This window comes from Apodemus sylvaticus, chromosome 1 (genome assembly GCF_947179515.1).
Source record: "Apodemus sylvaticus chromosome 1, mApoSyl1.1, whole genome shotgun sequence".
NCBI lineage: Eukaryota > Metazoa > Chordata > Mammalia > Rodentia > Muridae > Apodemus > Apodemus sylvaticus.
In genome coordinates this window covers 172,042,230-172,062,907 of record NC_067472.1, presented here as the reverse complement: position 1 = coordinate 172,062,907, position 20,678 = coordinate 172,042,230, and the positions used below count along the sequence as shown (strand labels likewise).

Sequence of the window (20,678 nt, the reverse complement as noted above, 5' to 3'; positions counted from 1 at the left end):
TCTAAAATACCAGAGAATAATACTTTCATAAAAAATTAAAATGAATCAGCAGTAATATTGAATTCACTGAGAAACAAATGAATATCCATGCTCATACCTAACCAACATAGAGCTTCCTTGGGAGTTTACAAAAATAAACCACTTGATCAGCAAAGCATCCAAAAAACAATTCTCAACTACTGAGACCTACCAATAATTGTACTGAAGACTCTCCCAAATCCACAAATAATAATACACACACTTTGCTGGTGTCCCGTGCTGAAAGCATGTACTCCAACATACTCCAGACCACTAAGATGTGAAGTCTACCTATTCCTCAGCATTACCTTTTTCTCCAGTGAACTTCAAGGGTGATTCCAGGAAGCCCTGGCCGGCAGTGTGCAGCTCTGCCTTGGCTCTGCTTCATCTGAGGTTCTGTTAGAATTGGTTTCCTTTTATAGTGCCTGGCTTCAGTGAGCCAGTTACTGGTGATGGTTGATTGGACAATGTGATTCAAGCCGAACTCCTGCGCCTGGGTGGGGCAGTTTACCATCTTATGCATAGTACCTAATGTAATAGAAGTAGAGTTAGGAGAGTCCTTAGTCAAGGTCAGTCTGACTAACGGGAACAGTTAATTCCAAAATAGGGCATCGAAAATACAAGCAAACAAACAAAATAGGGGAAAGACAGCTTTTCCTGCTGAGTGAATCACATAAGGAATCCTAACTCAGCCCTAGCTTTGTTTCACTATATTCCCGAAATCAGAGGTCCTATATCAAAGTTTTGTTGAACTTCAGTACAAAACATAGAAACTTAATTGCCATCAGCTATTCCAAATAGTCTGGAAACTTAGTGATTATAACTTCTAAAATCTGAATTCTTTTAAGTTCAAAAAACCAAAAATGTTGAATGTTTATACCTCAAGTTGCCCTTTGCCTTAAGGAAAAAATTGGCACATTACAAAGAAAGTACTACATATTCTCCAAATACATTATCCATTTGATACAACAAGGATTGACTTAACTATGATTTATTGTAATTGCTATTGGGGATGTTTTGTATATTAATAAATTAATGCAATACTAACAGGAAGAGGGATTCAGATGAAAGTGTTTTTCTTGAAAACAAACATTTTACTGTTGTTTACTATTTTCTCCTGCATGTATATTTCAAAGGACACAGTTCAATTTAGCAATTAGATTACTTGAAGGAGTTTAGTGGCTTTAATCCCTTCCACACCCTTAATCTGGGGGCAGGAAAAAGGCTGGAGATTTTCTATTAGTGTAAGGCCAACCTGGATTTCAAATATCGTTAAACAATAGCCAGGCTTACAAAGGTATCCCAAAAACAAGCTAAACCACCATGACCAACACAAGCACCACCACCACCAACACTGCCCAGAACAACAACAAAAATATGCTAAAAGTAGTAAGGCTGTCCTGGAATCCCTACCAATTTGAAGGCAGATGTCATGATTTATATCTGTGTTGTTTTGTTGTTGTTGTTGGAAAGAATCCACAATCCTTACTTTCCCATATAAAAGAATCCCAATATGGCTGTTTTATTTACAAACTCCTGCCCACTTAGGGCTGATTTTGAGGTACTCTAACTTATTCCCCAACAATCAAGTCTCTTGTAACTTGCTGTTTCTCTATTCTAAGCCTTCATATTCCATCCTTTCTGTGGCAGCCTCCTCCAATTAATTCTCCTTCCTTCTTTATCTTTCTCTACCAGTAATAGCTTCATTCAATCCTCAAGGCCCACATTTCTCCCTCAAATGAGCAATCATAGCAAGTTGCTTTTTTGACAAATTAAATTGGGTAGCAATGATCAAATAACATCATTTCTCTTCAGTGGCACATTTGTCCTAGTCAAACTCATTGATTCCACAACAACTCTCTCTTCTACCTGTTTGACCTCATCTCTGGTTTCATAGACCATACCTATGTTTTCTTGCATTTAAATATGTATGAACATTGTGATTCACATCCTTGTATGAGACAGAATGTTCTTCAAGTCTACCTGGGATCTCAGAGTCTGAAACACTAACCAAAGTACATATACAAGCTAGACCTAGGCCACTCTCCACATATGTATCAAATCATTAGATTGTTCTTCACATGTGTTTCAAGCAACTGTAACAGGGGCTATACAAAAATGTTGCCTACATTTGGGAAATGTTCTTCTTACTGGGCTGTCTTGACTGGACTCAGTGGGACAGGAAGCACCTAGCCTTGCAGAGATGTGGATATCCAGGGACTATCCACATCTTCAGGGACTCCTTCTCATAGAAGAGGACAAGAGATAGAAGAAGGCTTTGAGAAGAGGGTGACTGGAAGGAAGCAATGAGCTGGATGTAAAATGAGCAATTAAAAAACAATTAAAGTAGAAAAATGAAAATTTTAACATACACACTCAAATCATTTTAAGTCCATCAGGTTACTGCAAATTTGAATATTTCATTTCCCTTCACAGATTGACAAAATTCTGCTGTGTGTTGATACCATACTTTTGTAGTGGCCATTCCTTGTTGCCACCATGACTATATCTGGAATGAAATACAACCCGGAATTGGAAGGCTCACCTGTGATCCTAATTTGGAGGCTGAGAGATATGAGTTTCTTCCTTGGATCTTGGCATGGAGATCTTCAGGTAGAGTGGCTGTGAATTCCAGAATGATTAATGTACCAAGGTCATCTGGGATAAAGCAAGTCCCAGTTCCAGGCAAGGTGGTATACACCTTTAATCTGGGCCACACTTTCTGCTGGGGACCATCTGGGATAAAGCAAATCCCAGTTCCAGGCATGGTGGAACACACCTTTAATCTGGGCCACACTTTCTGCTGGGGACCATCTGGGATAAAGCAAATCCCAGTTCCAGGCATGGTGGTACACACCTTTAATCTGGGCCACACTTTCTGCTGGGGACATACATAAGGACAATTGAAGAAAGAAGATTCCCTCTCCTCTTCTTTGCCTGCTTGCCTTGTGGGACTGAGCAACTGGTAGATCCTTGAAATTCCATTCACATCTGCTGCTGACCATTGTTTGGAGTTCAATTACACACTGTAAGTCACCAACAAATCCCCCTACTCTAATGATACTACTATATAGATACTACCTATAAGTTCTATGACTCCAAAGAATCCTGACTAATAGAGAAGTTGCTACCAGGAGTAGTGCTAGAGGCAGAGAAGTATATGGATGAATCTTTTTTTAAAATAATTTTTTATTTTCAATATTCTTTGTTTACATTCAAAATTATTTTCCCTTTTCTGGTTCCCTGCTCCCCATAAGTTACCTAAGCCCTCCTCCCTCTGCCCATTCTCCTATCAACTTCCTCCTACTTCTCTGTCCTGGTATTCCCCTATAATGTTGGAACAAGCATTTTCAGGACCAGGACTTCTCTTTCCTCCTTCTTGGGAGTCATTTGATATGTGACTTGTGTCTTGTATATTCAGAGTTTCTGAGCTAATATCCACTTATCAGTGACTGTATTCCAAGTGTGTTCTTTGTGATTGAGTTACCTCACTTAGGAGGATATTTTCCAGATTCAATCATTTGCCTAAGAATTTCATGAATTCATTGTTTTTAATTGCTGGGTAGTATCCCATTGTGTAAATATACTACATTTTCTGTAACTGTTCCTCCATTGAGGGACATCTGGGTTCTTTCCAGCTTCTGGCTATTACAAATAGGGCTGCTCTGAACATAGTGGAGCATGTGTCCTTATTTCGTGCTGGGGAATTCTCTGGGTATATGCCCAGAAGGGGTACTGCAGGGTCCTCTGGAAGTGTTATGCCAAGCTTTCTGAGGAACAGCCAGATTGATTTCCAGAGTGGTTGTACCAACTTGCATTCCCACCCGCAGTGGAGGAGTGTTCCTCTTTCTCCATATTGTGCAATGTAATAGATAAATACGGATCTATTTTCATTTTTCTACATACAGACTGCCACTTAGGCCAGCACCATCTAGTGGTCCTCAGTACTTCAGTCCTGTTTCCCCTCCCCCCATACCTGATCATGTGCTCTACTTCCCCTCCTTGTCCCCTCTCCAACCCAGGCCACTCCTTCCCTCCGACCCCTCCCCCACCATGATTGCTTTCTTTTCCCTCCCTAGTGGAATTCAGGCATCCACACTTGGGCCCTTCAGCTACTTCTCCCACTTGCAAGAGAGCTTCACACTTTAATGAAGAAAAGGATGTTGGGGCACAAAGGTCCTTGTACCCTCAGATCACCTGGGAAACTAGGACGCTTGTATGTACAGAGGCCTGCACTCAATGAAGAAAGTAAAATACCTGCATTCAACCTAAAAGGCTGGAAGAGGATTTTCTTAATGACCCAGTGACCTTTTTGCTCTCTGTGTAGTCAGACCTCACATAACTTTTGCTACAGAGGCATACCTTACCAAATTCTCCAAAATGACTGTCTTGAAACTCTTTCCTTCCTAAACTGTTACCAATCATTAGGGGAGATGTCACGTGTCCTTTATGGCCTGATGACATCTCTGGTATTAGTCAGAAACCACATTAGATTCCAGGCATTTTATCTACAGAACCTACCATCATAGTCACATGTATTCATGTACTTTGTAAAAGGGTTTCTATGTAGCCACATATTAAGCTTTATTGTGGTTTTGGAATTGAACTGATTGAACTGAGTTTTGCCATAGTACTTTTTTCCAAATTGTATTATGTTCTAAATATGCTGACAATGAACCACGTGATATTTCACTCCTTGAATTCTGATCCAGGTTGACAAAGTCAGTCTGCACCTACATTTCATTCTCATGTCTTAGTGTGGTTCACTTTCCTGTCTCATTTCTGCAGGGCCTACTTAACCCAGCTCTGGCCCCGGTGACCTAGAGCACCTTGGATGAGAAACATTATCAAGAATAGAAAACTTGGGGTGGAAAATACCTCAAAGGTTTAGAGAATTGAAATTTCTTCTAGAGCACCCAGGTTTCTTCATTCCCAGTATATAAGGCCACATATTACTATGTGTAACTCCAGCTTCAGGAATTCTCACAACATCGCCTGGTCTTCCTGGCCAACAGTCATGAATGGAGTACAAAGACACCCATGCAGGCAAACACTCATACACAAAATATAATGAGTAAATTTAGTTTTGTAAAAAAAAAATATAGACAACTTACACCATAAAACTTATTTCTCAAGCTGGGTATGGTAGAGTATTTCTTTAATACCAGCACTGAGGGCCAAGAGGCAGAAAGATAACTGTGAGTTTCAGAAAGGTGTTCCATAGTACACACACACACACACACACACAGACAAACACTATGGAAAATAAGAAGAAATGTAAACCACATAGAAAAAAAAGGAACATTGAAGAATTGCAACTACACGTTCCATCTAAAGGTCATTTCATGTGTTTGCCATCCATGCCCATGAGATCAATTTCAAAAATGAATATTGCTAAGGATGGTAGCACATGCTATTAATTCCAGGACTTTGGAAGCAAATTCATATCCTTGAATTTGAGGCCATGCTGGCCTACATAGTCCCTTCCATAGTACAAATCCATCTCAAATGGAATTAAGTTATTTAAGTAAATATTGTTCCAGTACCTAAAACCAGGAGCAACCATTGAAGTATACTATCAAATTTTATTTTACAACCTGGCCAAACTTTCAGTCTCTTCTGAATTAGAATGAAGAAATATTCCTGATTAAATGCAGGGGAGCCTGTTTATATTCTAACTCAAGACTGAAGTACGGAGCAAATGATTACAAAAACAGACATTTTTGCATTTAATAATTGAGTTAACTATCAACCAGTTTACAGAACATACCATGAAACAGTGGCGAGAAAGTATGATGTGTAAATCACAAGATTACTGAGAATGAACAAGTCTATTATGGTTGACTTTTAACTTGGAACACAAGAAATGAAAAACGCCATAGGGAACTATCTATGGATAGACAGTTTAATAGTTTTAACAGGAAAAGACATAAAAAGTGTCTGTCACCTAGCCCTTAACATCTATAATTCCCTTTATTGGGTCTCTTTGAGAGCTCTAGATTTCCTTCATCTATTAAGTACACTAAAATGTATAACACATATTGAATCTGTAACAGATAGCACTGTATATTTAATCCTGTGCCTTTGGAGCATCATTCACACTGTGACAGTCTCCTACAGGACAGAGAGCCTAGAAGTAAATTGATGTTGATCTGGGTAGAAGTTGTCTTAGTTAGGGTTTCCATTGCTGTGAAGAGACACAATGGTGAATGCAATCTTTTTAAAAGAACAAGATTTAAAAGGAGCTGCCTTACACTTTCAGAACTTCAGTCGATTATCACCATGGGGGAAGCAAGGTAGTGTCCAGGCAGACATGGTGGTGGAGGAGCCAAGAGTTCTACATCTTAATTCACAGCAAGTGAGAAGAAGACTGTCTTTTGCAGCCATAATAATAGCATAGAAATGGCTATTATTTCAATGGTTACAGTTTCGTTTATCCTTTTTGGAAGAGATCAGATTAAGACCGACTTGAAAAGAGAAGATATGGCAAGCAGGGTTCCTTCCCCAGTAGCAGCACCTCTCCATGGTGAGCTGGAGAAAGCTTTTATCTGTAGCTTCCCCTTTAAGGAATGCCTGGATCTGCCTGCCCAGCTGGGGAGCTGGCAGTGGCAGCTGCTGCTCTGACCCTTGCTGGTGGCCCCTAGAGAACAGAGTTTTCTGAGAACCTATCAACAAGGCTCTAAGAATGTAGAAACAAAGTTTTTAAGGAACAAAGTGACCAAGCTGTTCAGACCCTTCTGACCAAAACAAGACAAAATAAAAGTAACAGTTCCCTGAATCACTCTCCTGCCCCTCCTGCTACTGAGTCCTGGGTAAAACCACAAACTGTCAACAATCTTACTACCATGGTTCCCTCTTGACCTGTACATTTAAAATATATTACTCATAGTAATCGACCCCCCTTGCAAATAGGGTATACACGACGTATGCTTTCCTTGTTGGGGTTCACTCTGCCTGGGTGGCATGGCTGAGTAACCCCAGTATGTGGAACAATAAACTTCTTGCCCTTGCATCAATCTATCATCAAGCTGTGTCCTGAGGGGTTGTGCACCTGAGCTCAGGCCCTGAGGGGTCTGTTGAGTTACAACAAAGAGAGTAAAAACTAGGTACTAGATTAGAGACTATAAAGTAGAGGTTAAAAAAAAAAACAAAACTTTAAACCAAAACAGAAAACCTTCAATGAATCCAATCTGGAGCATATAATAACATCAAAAATTTAGTTCCAATCAAAAAGGTTCCACAGGAGTTTAAAAAATTAAAATGGTGTTGGGCGGTGGTGGCACACGCCTTTAATCCCAGCATTTGGGAGGCAGAGGCAGGAAGATTTCTGAGTTTGAGACCAGCCTGGTCTACAGAGTGAGTTCCAAGACAGCCAGGGTACACAGAGAAACCCTGTCTCAAGGAAACAAAACAAAACAACAACAAAAAACAAACAAGCAAACAAAAAAGGCAATCAATAGAGATAAAATATATTACACTAAAAATCAAGATTCAGTTTATTGATTCTAATTTAAAGCAATGCCATACAATGGACTGTGTGTTTCATTTTACAGAGTTTAAAAAATAAAAATATATATGCGGTATACATAATTCATACAAATGAGACATGTTTGGAGTTCCAATGTACTTCTGCCTTGAGTTCTCAGAGTGATGATTCTAGGATTGCACATTTATTAGAGAGGATGGCTGTTTGGGGAATTACTGAGTAAAACTTATGATGTTCAGACATTTATGTCTATTAAAATATAACAACTTTATAGACATAAAGCCTATTGCAGATATAACATACAGGTCAGGACATAATAATATCGGCCTGGGTGCATCGGGCTGAGGCAGTGCCAGCAGCTCCTTCACAGTCAGGATGGATATCTTGCTTGTGAATCACTCTACAGAGGAGGATCAGATGGCCCTGTGTCCTGGGTGAGGGCCTGAGGGATTTACAGAGAATAGTGACAACTTTAAATTTAGAACAAACTTAGAAAGTTGCATTATCCACAGACCTCCAGGATGACCTAGCCGCCACACTTTGGCCTCCACATCACTCCCCGCGGACCTCAAGGGCCTCTTTGTGCAGGTGAGCACAGAGCTAGGCCCCAGCATTGGGTGGGGAGGCTTTCCCTCCCAAGTCCCCAGCGCCCTAGGGCTTAGCCATCAGATGCCTGCTATTTACAAAGGAAGGGAAGGCTCCTCCTCAGCCCCAGAGAGAACCGGCCCGCTCAGGAAGATCCCAAGCCCGGGCCCTGCCAAGGCATCAGGGAGAGCCCCGGGGTGTACTGCATCCTCCTCTCCCGCGAATGGCCTGGGGCAAAAGTTGCCAAGTGCATAGCAGCAGCGCAGCAGGAGCTCGCAGAGACTGAGCGGACAGGAAGAGGGTCGCGGGCACCCGCCGCAGGGTGGGAGCTGCAAGGCCTAGAAAGAACCCAGAGTTTGCAGCTGCCTGCCTGGCATTGCTCTCCAGCTCATGGCGCCAGCGGGCGGGCTGGCCTGCGCCTCAATGCCACCATTCTCCCCGCTGGGGGACCTGAGGGAAACAGGACAAGTTAAATTATAAATTGTATTTGCACATGAAAATCCTGTAATGCTTTGTTTTAGATTGTGTTAGGTTATTCTGAGAAGTAAACACTTGTTCATAACACTTTCTCTGAATGAAATATGAATGACCTGAATGCCAGGGAATTGTCTCAGTGGGTAAAGTTGGTTGCTGCTAAGCCTGATGACCTCAGTTTAATCCCGAGAGACCCATAGTAATCCTACACAGTTTTCTCTCATTTCTAAATTTGGGCTGTGAAATATGCATACTCACACTCTGACACATGCATAAATAAATTTAAAACTAGCAGGGCAGTGGTGGCACACACCTTTAATCCCAGCACTTGAGAGGCAGAGGCAGGTAGATTTCTGAGTTTGAGGCCAGCCTGGTCTACAGAGTGAGTTCTAGGACAGCCAGGGCTACACAGAGAAACCCTGTCTTGAAAAAACCAAAAAACAAAACAACAACAACAAAAAAACCCAAAAACCCAAAAACCAAAAAAAAAAAAAAAAAAAAAAAAAAACAACCTCCTAAATAAATAAATACATAAATAAATTTAAAACTAAATAAGGGCCAATGAGTTCACTCGCAGCTAAACAATTCCATTTGTTTCATAGCTAGAATTCAATAATGGAAATAGATAAGTGACAGGTGTAAGTTGTCCTCTCACTAATATATATATACATATATATGTATATATATATGTGTGTGTATACACAACATACACACACACATATCTATCTCTCTCTCTCTCTCTCTCTCTCTCTCTCTGTATATATATATATATATATATATATATATATATATATATACACATCATGGAACAGGAGTGAATAAACACAGCTCCAACATTTTAAATAGTTAAATTAACAAAGGAAAGAAAATAACTCAATTATAGAGAATATATGAAGTGATTTGATAATTAAATTTATTATTGAATATCAGGAAATATTACTATTCATCAAAACATTGATGGTACTTTTTTATATTTTTTTAATCTTTTATTTTCTTTTTAAATGATATTTTATACTTTCGTTCTCTTAGTCAAAGTTAAGCCATACAAAAACATATCTCAGATGGGCAGTGGTGGCACACGCCTGTAATCCCAGCACTATGGGGGGCAGACAAGAATCAATGGGGGTGTCCTTAGATGAGACTCACAGCATTGGGGATATGGATCCTGGGGAGCCTGCCTCCTGTGGCCAGGTAGGAACCCTGGTGAAGCAATAGGGACACCAACCCATCCATAAATCTTTCAACCCAAAACTTATCCTGTCTACAAGAAATTCAGGGATTGAGCAGGGACTGAGGGATTGGACAACCAATAAGGGCCCAACTTGAGAGCCATGCCATGGGTAAGCACAGATTCCTGGCACTGTTAATGTCTGTTATGATTGCAGGCAGGAATCTAGGAGAGGTTCCACCCACCTGACTCAGACAGATGTAGACACCAAAGCCAAACAAAACCTTTTTAAAAACTTTACATCTAGCTGGGTGGTGGTGGTGCATGCCTCTAATCCCAGACTCTGGGAGGCAGAGGCAGGAAGATTTCTGAGTTTGAGGCCTGGTCTACAGAGTGAGTTCCAGGACAGCCAGGGCCATACAGCAACACCCTGTCTCGGGAAAACAAAACAAAACAAAAAAAAAAACCCAACAACAACGAAAAACAACAACAAAAACAAAAAACAAAAAAAAAAAAACAAATCCAAAAAATCAAAAACAAAAACAAAAAACTTTACATATAAAGAATTGTGTTATCCATGAAAGTAAGCAATGTAGAGAGAGGGTCCATTCACAGAGGGACAGATTCAATCTACTGAATCCTTCTACAGTCTAGAGGGACTTTCATGACCTTTGAGTGACAGAACACAGGAGCAATTGGGCATCTTCATCTTCTGCATCACAAGGACACATTGGAGAGGTGGACAATTTGATGAATAGTCCTTCACCTCTTGGGAACCCAAGTTTGGGTTCTAGCGCCTGTATCACATAGCTCAGAGCTAATTGTATTTCCAGGTTCAAGACATCTGATGCAATCTTCTGGCATTCTAGAGCACACCAGAAATGTGTGTGTGTGTGTGTGTGTGTTTCCATAGTGTAAAAAAGTTTCTCTTTATACATTATTTTCTAAATTAAAATCAATTTAATTAAGGTATTTAAAGTTTTGCCACCATGTACCAAATGCATGACAGGTTCCAGTGGAGATCAGAATGTGGCATTATATCCTCCATGACAGAACCTAGACATAGTTATCAGGCTGTCATCAAAGTTGGAGCTTGTGGATAAACAGCCAGGTTTATCCCTCTTAGGGGCCACGACCACGTCAAAGTAGTAAGTTGTGAATAGCTGATCCAAAGTTTATCACTTCAGCCCTGTTGACCTATAAGCAATAAGACTGATAGCATCAGAAACTTACACTTGATGCTGAAAGAAGTTTCCCAGTCCAAATCGCCACAAAATGAGGAAAGAGTGCAAGGAATGATCAGGATGGAAACTGAAAATACGCATCTTTACAAAGTGCCACACCACGTTATCAAAGCCACAAGACCCAGTTAATGGTAAATGTGATAAATCAGCAGCAATTATAGCATGCAAGGACACATGGTATAATTACCCTTGAACCAGTTTATGACCCCTGCAATGAGAGAAAAGAAACCTCCAGGTATGAAGATCTGCTTGTTTGGTTGGGATCATATTCTGCTTCCTTGCAAAACATTCATTTAGGAGAAGTTTGACTCCTGATGACGTGGAGGTTGTTGTCAGGGACCCCAAGACTGAAATGAAGTCACTCTAAGGCTGGGGAAGTCAGGCATTTATAGAGAGCTGTGGAGTATGGATGAAGTGTCAGGGAGGGAGCTTTAAGTGTGAAAGCCAGAGGATCAAAGGCCAAAGAGCAATGCTTGTGGGGTGCCAGAGGACAGCTAGCTCCTGTTCTACTGACTTCTGGGCCAGCTAGAGATTTATAGTGGGGATATTCAAGAAACACATACACACACACACACACACACACACACACACCAGTGAGAGACAGGGGGAGGTCTCTCACTCAGAGGTCTATAAGCTAGCTCTCTATCCACTCAGCTGTTTCAGGTCAGTCCCTTTCCTGGTCTTCTATTCTTCCTAGCAACTCTAAGTTGCTGTCAGTGACAGAACCCCACAGTCCACCAGTTGACATTACCCAGTTGCACCTTAAACTGAGGAGTCCTGATGCTGTCATCACAGTAAGCTATCTGCCTGGTAGGAATAATAATATTCTCAAGTGCATTTATAGCTTTCCATTTGTGTAACATGTAGTGAAACGATGTGCCCTATAACATTTGAATTTCCCCTAAATTTTCAATCTGGAAAGGAGTGAGTCCTCCAGATGAGAATGTCTTGTTGAATAAGAAAGGAGCCAAGAATCAGGAAGGGATTTACAGATGGTAAAGATTTCTATAGATTGGGTAGATTACTTAGATGTGCATATATTTTGCCTGGTATCTGCTCCTGTTAGGATCCCAAGGATAATTAGTTAATTTATATGTTCATCACTGGAACAAAGAAGTCACACTGAGTAAATACATTAAAGTATTCAATTTTCATTAATTTGCTTTTTCTTTTGCATCGATCGCTCTCTCCTTCCCCCTGTCTCTCACTGCTGTGTGTGTGTCTTGAATATCTCCACTATAAATCTCTAGCTGGCCCAGAAATCAGTAGAACATCAGACAGATCTGTCTACCATACTGTCAGAGTGACTGCACTGTAGATGGCCGTGTCACAGCTAGGTAACTTGGTTCTTCTAATTAATTTAATAAGAATGAGTGGCTGAGGGCTGGAGAGATGGCTCAGTGGTTAAGAGTACTGACTGCTCTTCCAGAGTTCATGAGTTCAAATCCAAGCAACCATACAGTCGCTCACAATCATCTGTAATGGTATCTGATACCCTCCTTTGATGTGTCTGAAGACAGCTACACTGTAATCATATAAGACAAATAAGTAATTCTTAAAAAAAAAATAATGAGTGGCTGAGCCCATGATATGAGCATCCAGGACACAGGCTCTCGTCTTAAGTCGAGTAACAGAAGAAAGCTCCCATCAAATGTAGCTTTCCTGTTTTCTTCCCACCATGAGCAATATAGTTTTCCTTTAACATTGAGTCTGTTTTAACTCAGCAAAGGACAAGCATTAAAGTGTCCTTATGGTACAGTTAGTGAAACCCAGACTCACACAGATAAGTAGTTTTGCGATATAGCTAAGTGTAACTGCTAATCTTACTCGCCCCATCATTCTAATGACTCAGTAAATGAAGTTGAAGTCATCTAAGCCAGGCATTGTGACACTGGCCTGTAATCATGGTGCTTATAAAATGGAGGCAGGAATTTCACAGTCATGCAAGGTGAGAATTGATAATCGGGTGTGGTAAGAGGACCCTGGAACCATGGGAGATTGTGATTGGCTCATGACAAGGCCAAAGTCTTCCCTGCAGCTCCAGAATTTCTAGACCATGAGACCACCAGGTGTTAGCTGAGTACCATGCCATGTTTTCTAATCTCAATGTTTTTGTGCATGTGAACCTAGGTTACTCCATTTTCACACTCCTGTAGCTCATTAAAGAGTGGCAATTTCCTGCAATTAAAAAGTTAGGTTCAGGTGAAAATGTGATCCTTAATTGTATATCCAGCAAAAAGTTTTCAGCCATAAAAGTATTTTCACAAAACCAACAGAAATGAACTAATCGGGTTTTATTCTTTTGTTTGTTTGTTTGGTTGGTTGGTTTTTTGGATTTGTTTTTTTCTAGACAGGGTTTCTCTGTATAGTCTTGGCTGCCCTGGAATTCACTCTGTAGACCAGGCTGGCCTCGAACTCAGAAATCCACCTGCCTCTGCCTCCCAAAGTCCTGGGATTACAGGCATGTGCCGCGGCCACCTGGTTGCATTTTATTCTTATAGCTGTGCATATGTAATCACACATATTTAACAAGGAAAAATTTAGAAGGGATGGAGAAAGGACAAGGAAGGTATAAAGTGATGTAACATTTTAATTAAAAGGTAAAAGGGCAAAAACAAATGAAAGGCTGCCAGAAAAATAGGATACTAGGTAAGAGCACTGGTTGCTATTATAGAGGACACAGGTTCTATTCACAGAAGTGACCTGACAGCTAATAATCTCCTGTAAACCGAGTCCCAAGGGATCTGATGGACTTTGTAGATATTGTACAGAGACATAAGCATGAAAACACCCATATACTTAAAATAAAAGTTTAATGCATGGCTGGGCATGGTGGCGCACGCCTTTCATCCCAGCACTAGGGAGGCAGAGGCAGGCGGATTTCTGAGTTCGAGGCCAGCCTGGTCTACAGAGTGAGTTCCAGGACAGCCAGGACTACACAGAGAAACCCTGTCTTGAAAAACAAAAAAACAAACAAACAAACAAAAAAAAACCCCAAAAAACTAAAAAGTTTAATGCATAGAATTATCTACAATGATATCCTAGCCCTGAGTCATGTAGTCAACTGTCCATTACAATCACACTCACACACACACACACACACACACACACACTCACACACACTACATATGCACACACACACACAATATTTGCAGGAGTAGCATGGGTTTTTGCCTTCAAGCCAGAATAGAAGGAAGAGTTTATTGTGTCTAGTACTTGGAGTAATCAGAGTAGACACACAGTTCCTGGAGTCACCATTTTTAGCAAGGACCTGAAAGAGCCAGGGTATTTGAATTTCCCAGCATGTATTAATTCCATGTGATGTGAATGGAGGGTGATCAGATTGGTGGGAGTATTATTTGGGGAGGGTAGCTTTCACCAATGAATATTGAAATTCCAGCTGGGGGTGTACCTTTGTAGATGTGTCCAATGCATTTTAAGAGTTAAGTCAACTCAGAGAATAGAAAGAAAATGGCCATTGGCTGTAGCTGTGTATTTGGTTTCTCAAACAAATCTTTTAATGCCATTCCCTCTGCCAGGAAATCACTACTCTTATCTCATAATTAATTTGACATTCTCCAATGTCTTCTGGTCAGTATGAATTTCTTGTTCAGTCCATTATTGTAAAGGCAAGAAAAAAAAACAAACCTTTTTCCTTTTTTCATGATAGTATTATTTCTTTTAGAGCAATGTCTCCTGTATCTCAGGCTTAGTTTTGCTATATACTTAAGAATTGCTTTGAGCACCCAATCCTGCCTCTGCTGTCAAGTGCTAGCAAGAAAGACAGTCTTGAATCTTCTTTTAGGCAGTGAAGCAACAATCACTATTCCTTAGTATCTCTTAACATCAAAGGAATCAATTCCCCAATAAAAAGACATAAACTAACAGACTGGATACATAAATAGGACCCAGCATTTTGTTGAATGCAGGAATCACACCCCAGTTTCAAAGAAAAACACTAACTCAGAGTAAAGGGCTAGAAAACAATTTTCCAAGCAAATGGTCCCAAAAAAACAAGCTGGAGTAGCCATTCTAGTATTGCATAAAATTGACTTTCAACCAAAAGTTATCAAAAAGGATAAGGAAGGACACTTCATAGTCATCAAAGGAAAAATCCACCAAGAAGAACTCTCAATTCTAAACATCTATGCTCCAGATGCAAGGGAAGCCACATTCATAAAAGAAACTCTACAAAACCTCAAAGCACACATTGCACATCATATAATAATAGTAGGAGACTTCAACATCCCGCTTTCATTAATGGACAGATCATTGAAACACAAACTAATGAGAAACACAATGAAACTAACAGAAATTATGGACCAAATGAATTTAACAGATATCTATAGAACATTTCTTCCTAAATCAAAAGAATATACCTTGGGATGGATATTTGACTCATCGGTTAAGAGCACTGACTGCTCTTCTGAAGGTCGTGAGTTCAATTCTCACCATCTATTTGGCAGCTCACAACCATCTGTAATGAGATCTAATGCCCTCTTCTGGAGTGTCTGAAGACAGCTACAGGGTATTCACATATAAGAAAGAAAGAAAGAAAGAAAGAAAGAAAGAAAGAAAGAAAGAAAGAAAGAAAGAAAGAAAGAAAGAAAGAAAGAAAGAAAGAAATCTTAAAAAAAATTCTTTGTATGCAGCACCTCATGGTACCTTCTCCAAAATTGACCATATGATCACTCACAAAACAGGTCTCAACAGATAGTAGAAGACTAAAATAATCCCATGCATCCTATCAGACCACCATGGACTAAGGCTGGTCTTCAATAGCAACAAAAACAACAGAAAGTCCGCATAAACATACATATGGAAACTGAACAGCATTCTTTTTTTTTTTATTTGGTATTTTTGAGACAGGGTTTCTCTGTATAGCCCTGGTTGTCCTGGAACTCACTCTGTAGACCAGGCTGGCCTCAAACTCAGAAATCCACCTGCCTCTGCCCCCCAGAGCACTGGAATTAAAGGTGTGCACCACCACCACCACTACCACCACCACCACCCGGCTTGATACAAAGAATCAACAAAACCAGGAACTCTTTCTTTGAGAAAATCAACAAAATAGATAAACCCTTATCCAGAATAATCAGAGTCCATATAGAAAGTATCCAAATTAACAAAATCAGGAATGAAAAGGAAGATATAACAACAGAAAGTGAGGAAATTAAAAAAATTGTCAAGCCAGGCTGTGGTGGCTCACGCCTTTAATGCCAGCAATTGGGAGGCAGAGGCAGGCAGATTTCTGAGTTCGAGGCCAGCCTGGTCTACAGAGTGAGTTCCAAGACAGCCAGGGCTATACAGAGAAACCCTGTCTCGAAAAAACAAACAAACAAACAAACAAACAAATGGGAAAAAAACAAAAAAATCATCATCAGATCCTACTTAAAATGCCTATTTTTAACATAAGTGGAAAATCTGGACAAAATGGACACATTTCTAGACAGATACAAAAAAACCAATGTCTAATCATGAACATGTCACAATTCCCTTTCATAGAGGACGTTATAAGAGATTTTTTCTACTTCTATCATGTTTAATGTTCCAAATAGATTTTCTAAACTGGTTGAGTGGATATTACTTTTAGCTGCAGAAGATATCATGTATATTTAAGAGGCATTTAACTATTATAAATAATTTCGATGACTTAAAAATTGTTAATACTGAGTTTTACATTTTAAATAATGTAATTAGTTTAATAAAGACACATACTGACTTGTTTTGTTTGAATTAAATAATGACAATAAATAATAGTTTAACAAAAATGTAATAGTCTTAGTAAAGTGATACATTTGCCTGTGGTTATTTTCTGTTTCCTGTTTTGTATTTTTTGTCTTGTGTGGAATTACTTATCTTACATGGTAATAATTCTTATTTTTCCCTTGGCCAATTTTTTTTGAACACTTAGCATTTTTATGTATTAGTTTGCATGTGTTTAATGTATCAAATAACTAATGTAGCATTATAGTATCACAGTACATAAATTATTCAATTATTTGAGTAGTTAATTGAAACATGAGATTTTTCTTAAATAAAGGCAAGGATATTCTTCTGGGCTAAAATGAGCAGGAACCTCTATATTTCTATAATCCAAACTAGCACAAGGTAACACAGGAAAATGATCTGAGTTTGCTTCCTGCATGATACGTATTTCACATTGTGGAGGGAAAACCCTCTGCTTGTAATGATCTAGAAAGGGTCAAAGATGAGATTCTCATGAACTCCTTTGTGATGCTCACCCGCAATGCAGATAGAATGAGAACTGTATCTGTCAAAATCATGCTCTGCCTGGCTTCACTATCTCACTTCTCTATCCCTTATTGCTTCCATTTGTGTTTTCATTTACGAAAAAATGAAATGATGTTTTTAAATTGAAAATAGATTCTTTTTATTAGATATTTGCTTTATTTATGTTTCAAATGGTATCCCCTTTCCGCATTACTCCTCCAAAAACCCCCTAAGACATTCCCCTCCCCCTACTGAACCCCCCTCCAGTTTCCTGACTTGCATTCCCCTATTCTGGGGAGTCAGTTCTTCACAGGGTCAATGGCCCTCCTCTCATTGATGTCTGAAATGGTCATCTTCTGCTACATATGTAGCTGGAGCTGTGGGTCCCTCCATGTGTACTCTTTGGTTGGTGGTTTAGTCCCTGGAAGCTCTGGGGGTACTGGTTGGAATATATGATTGTTCCTTCTGCAGGGCTGCAAACCTCTTGAGCTTCTTGGGTCCTATCTCTAGCTTCTCCATTGGGGACCCTATGCTCAGTCTATTGGTTGGTTGTGAGCCATGGGTATTTTGATTCACATTCCAACAATGATCAAAGTATCCACACTTCGGTCTTCTTTCTTCTTGAGCTTCATGTGCTCTCTGAGTTGTATCTTGGGTATTCTGAGCTCTTAGGCTAATATCCACTAATCAGGGTGTGCATTCCTTGTGTGTTCTTTTGTGATTGTGTTACCTCACTCAGGATGATATTTTCTAGCTCCATCCATTTGCCTAAGAATTTCATGAATTCTCTGTTTTTAATAGCTGAGTATAACTGAAAATGTGTAAATGTACCACATTTTCTGTATCCATTCGAAACATCTGGGTTCTTTCCATCTTCTGGCTATTATAAATGAGGCTTCTATGAACATAGTGGAGCATGTGTCCTCATTACATGTTGGAGCATCTTCTGGATATATGCACAGGAGTAGTATAGCTGGGTCCTTAGGTAGTGCTATGTCCAATTTTCTGAGGAATCGGCAAACTGATTTCCAGTGTGGTTTTACCAGCTTGCAATCCCACCTGCAATGGAGGAGTGTTCCTCTTTCTCCACATCCTCTCCAGCATTAGCCTTCCCCTGAGTTTTCGAACTTTGCCATTCTGACTGTTGTGAGTTTGAAACTCATGGTTGTTTTGAATTGCATTTCCCTGATGATTAAAAATATTGAACATTTCTTTAGGTGTTTCTCAGAGATCTGGTACCCCTCAGTAGAGAATTCTTTGTTTAGCTCTGTACCACATTTTTTATTTGGGTTATTTGGTTCTCTGGAGTCTATCTTCTTGAGTTCTTTGTATATATTGGATATAAGCCCTCTGTCAGATGTAGGATTGGTAAAAAATCTTTTCCCAATCTGTTGTTTGCCATTTTGTCCTATTGACAGTGTCCTTTGCCTTATAGAAGCTTTTGTAATTTTATGATGTCACATTTGTCAATTCTTGATCTTAGAGCATAAGCTACTGGTGTTCTGTTCAGGGAACTTTCTCCTGTGCCCATGTGCTCCAGGTTTTTATTCACTTTCTCTTCTATTAGATTCAGTGTATCTGGTTTTATGTGGAGGTCCTTGATCCACTTGAACTTGAGCTTTGTACAAGGAGATAAGAATGGATCAATTTGCATTTTTCTGCATGCTAACCACCAGTTGAACCAGCACCATTTGTTGAAAAGGCTATCAGATATTAACCCAGTGGCTTGGAGTACCCAGGATACAATTCACAGACCAGATGAAGCTCAAGAACAAGGAAGAACAAAGTATGGATACTCTGTTCCTTCTTAGAAGGGGGAACAGGATACCCACAGGAGGAGATACAGAGACAAAGTGTGGAGCAGATACTTGAGGAAGGACCATCCCCAGACTGTCCCACCTATGGATCCATCCTAGATACAGTTACAAAACACAGACACTATTGTGGATGCCAACAGGTACTTGCTGATAGGAGCGTGATATAGCTGTTACCTGGGAGGCTCTGCCATTGCATGACAAATATAGAGGGGGACACTCTCAGCCAACAATTGAACTGAGCACAGGGTCCCCAATGGAGGAGCTGGAGAAAGGACCCAGGGAACTGAGGGGTTTGCAGTGCCATAGGAGGAACAAAAATTTGAACCACCAAGTGCCCCAGAACTCACAGGGATTGAACTACCAGCCAAAGAGCACACATGGAGGGACCCAGGGCTCCAGATGCATATGCAGCAGAGGATGGTCTTGTTGGACATCGATGGGAGGAGGGGCCCTTGGTCCTGAGAGGGCTGGATGCTCCAGTGTAGGGGAGTGAAGGGCAGGCATGGGTGGGTGGATTCGTAGGCCGGGGTAGGGGGCATTTGTTAGGGGAGTTTTTTTGGAAGGGACACCAGGAAGGGGGACAACATTTGAAATATGAATATCGAATATATCTAATAAAAAATGAAAGATTCCCACAGTGGGCATGGACTGAACAGTAGCACAAGGATGAAGTCACAGCATGGAGACTATAGACCCACAAACACCAGCATTTCATTTGAGGAGCAAGCCACAAGACTCTTGGGCTGTCCCTTCTGGGTAATGTAGTTCTTTCTCTGATTACAAACTGATCACTCCCTCTCCAAACAGGTTTTCTTAGTCTATGTCTAAAATAAGGTCACAGACCTAGAGTCATAGCTTAGACATACACATTGTTATTATTACTTGAAATTGTTTTAGTACTTGAAAGTGTTTTAATTAGAGATAATCTCGATGAATTGGCTAGGTTGGCCTTGAACTGAATTTATCCTGCCTGAAACTCCTGAATACTTAAGATTGTAGGCATGGGTCATCAGGCCTGGCTTTAGACTCATTAAGCAACAACACACACAGCAAAGGAGGATTTGGGGACTGAGTGAGACTGACATTCTTTCTATGTAAAATGTAGACTGGAGAGAGAGAGAGAGTGTTTGTGTGTGTGTGTGTGTGTGTGTGTGTGTGTGTTAGAGAGAGAGAGAGACCTTTGCCCAAAATCAATGTAAAGATTTTGTAAAGATATACAAAAAATGTAAAGATGCTAAACTGAGTACTCTACAGAGAACCCCTCAGTTCTACACAAATATCATCTCTCCTTATACACCAATTTCCCTTCATTTATTGTTTTTTTTATATTTTTGTGAGCATGGGTGTGCCTCAGTCCACGTGCAGAAGCCTGGGGACTGAGTTTGCTCCCCAGCACCCTGATGGAAGCTGGGCATACTTTACTGAGCTTGTGTGTGGGGAGCTGGACATAGGAGGATCACTGTGTTTCACATTCCAGCCAGTCAAACCAATTTGGTGAGTTTCATGTTCATTTCAGACACCTAGTCTCTCTAAAAGTGAGCTGGAGAGCAATAGAGGGAGTCACCTGATGTGGGCGCCTGGCCTTAACCCATATCACTCATGTAAGACAAAAATTTCCATCCAATCCACATGCTAACACACTCAAGCAAGAA

General features: G+C 40.3%; 1 protein-coding gene across 7 annotated transcripts in view; it reads left to right on the top strand.

The window, feature by feature from the left end:
* Window positions 1-20,678, top strand: part of LOC127670429 (zinc finger protein 431-like) — a 296,871-nt gene that overhangs the window by 223,260 nt on the left and 52,933 nt on the right. The gene's annotated exons all lie outside the window — the stretch shown is intronic.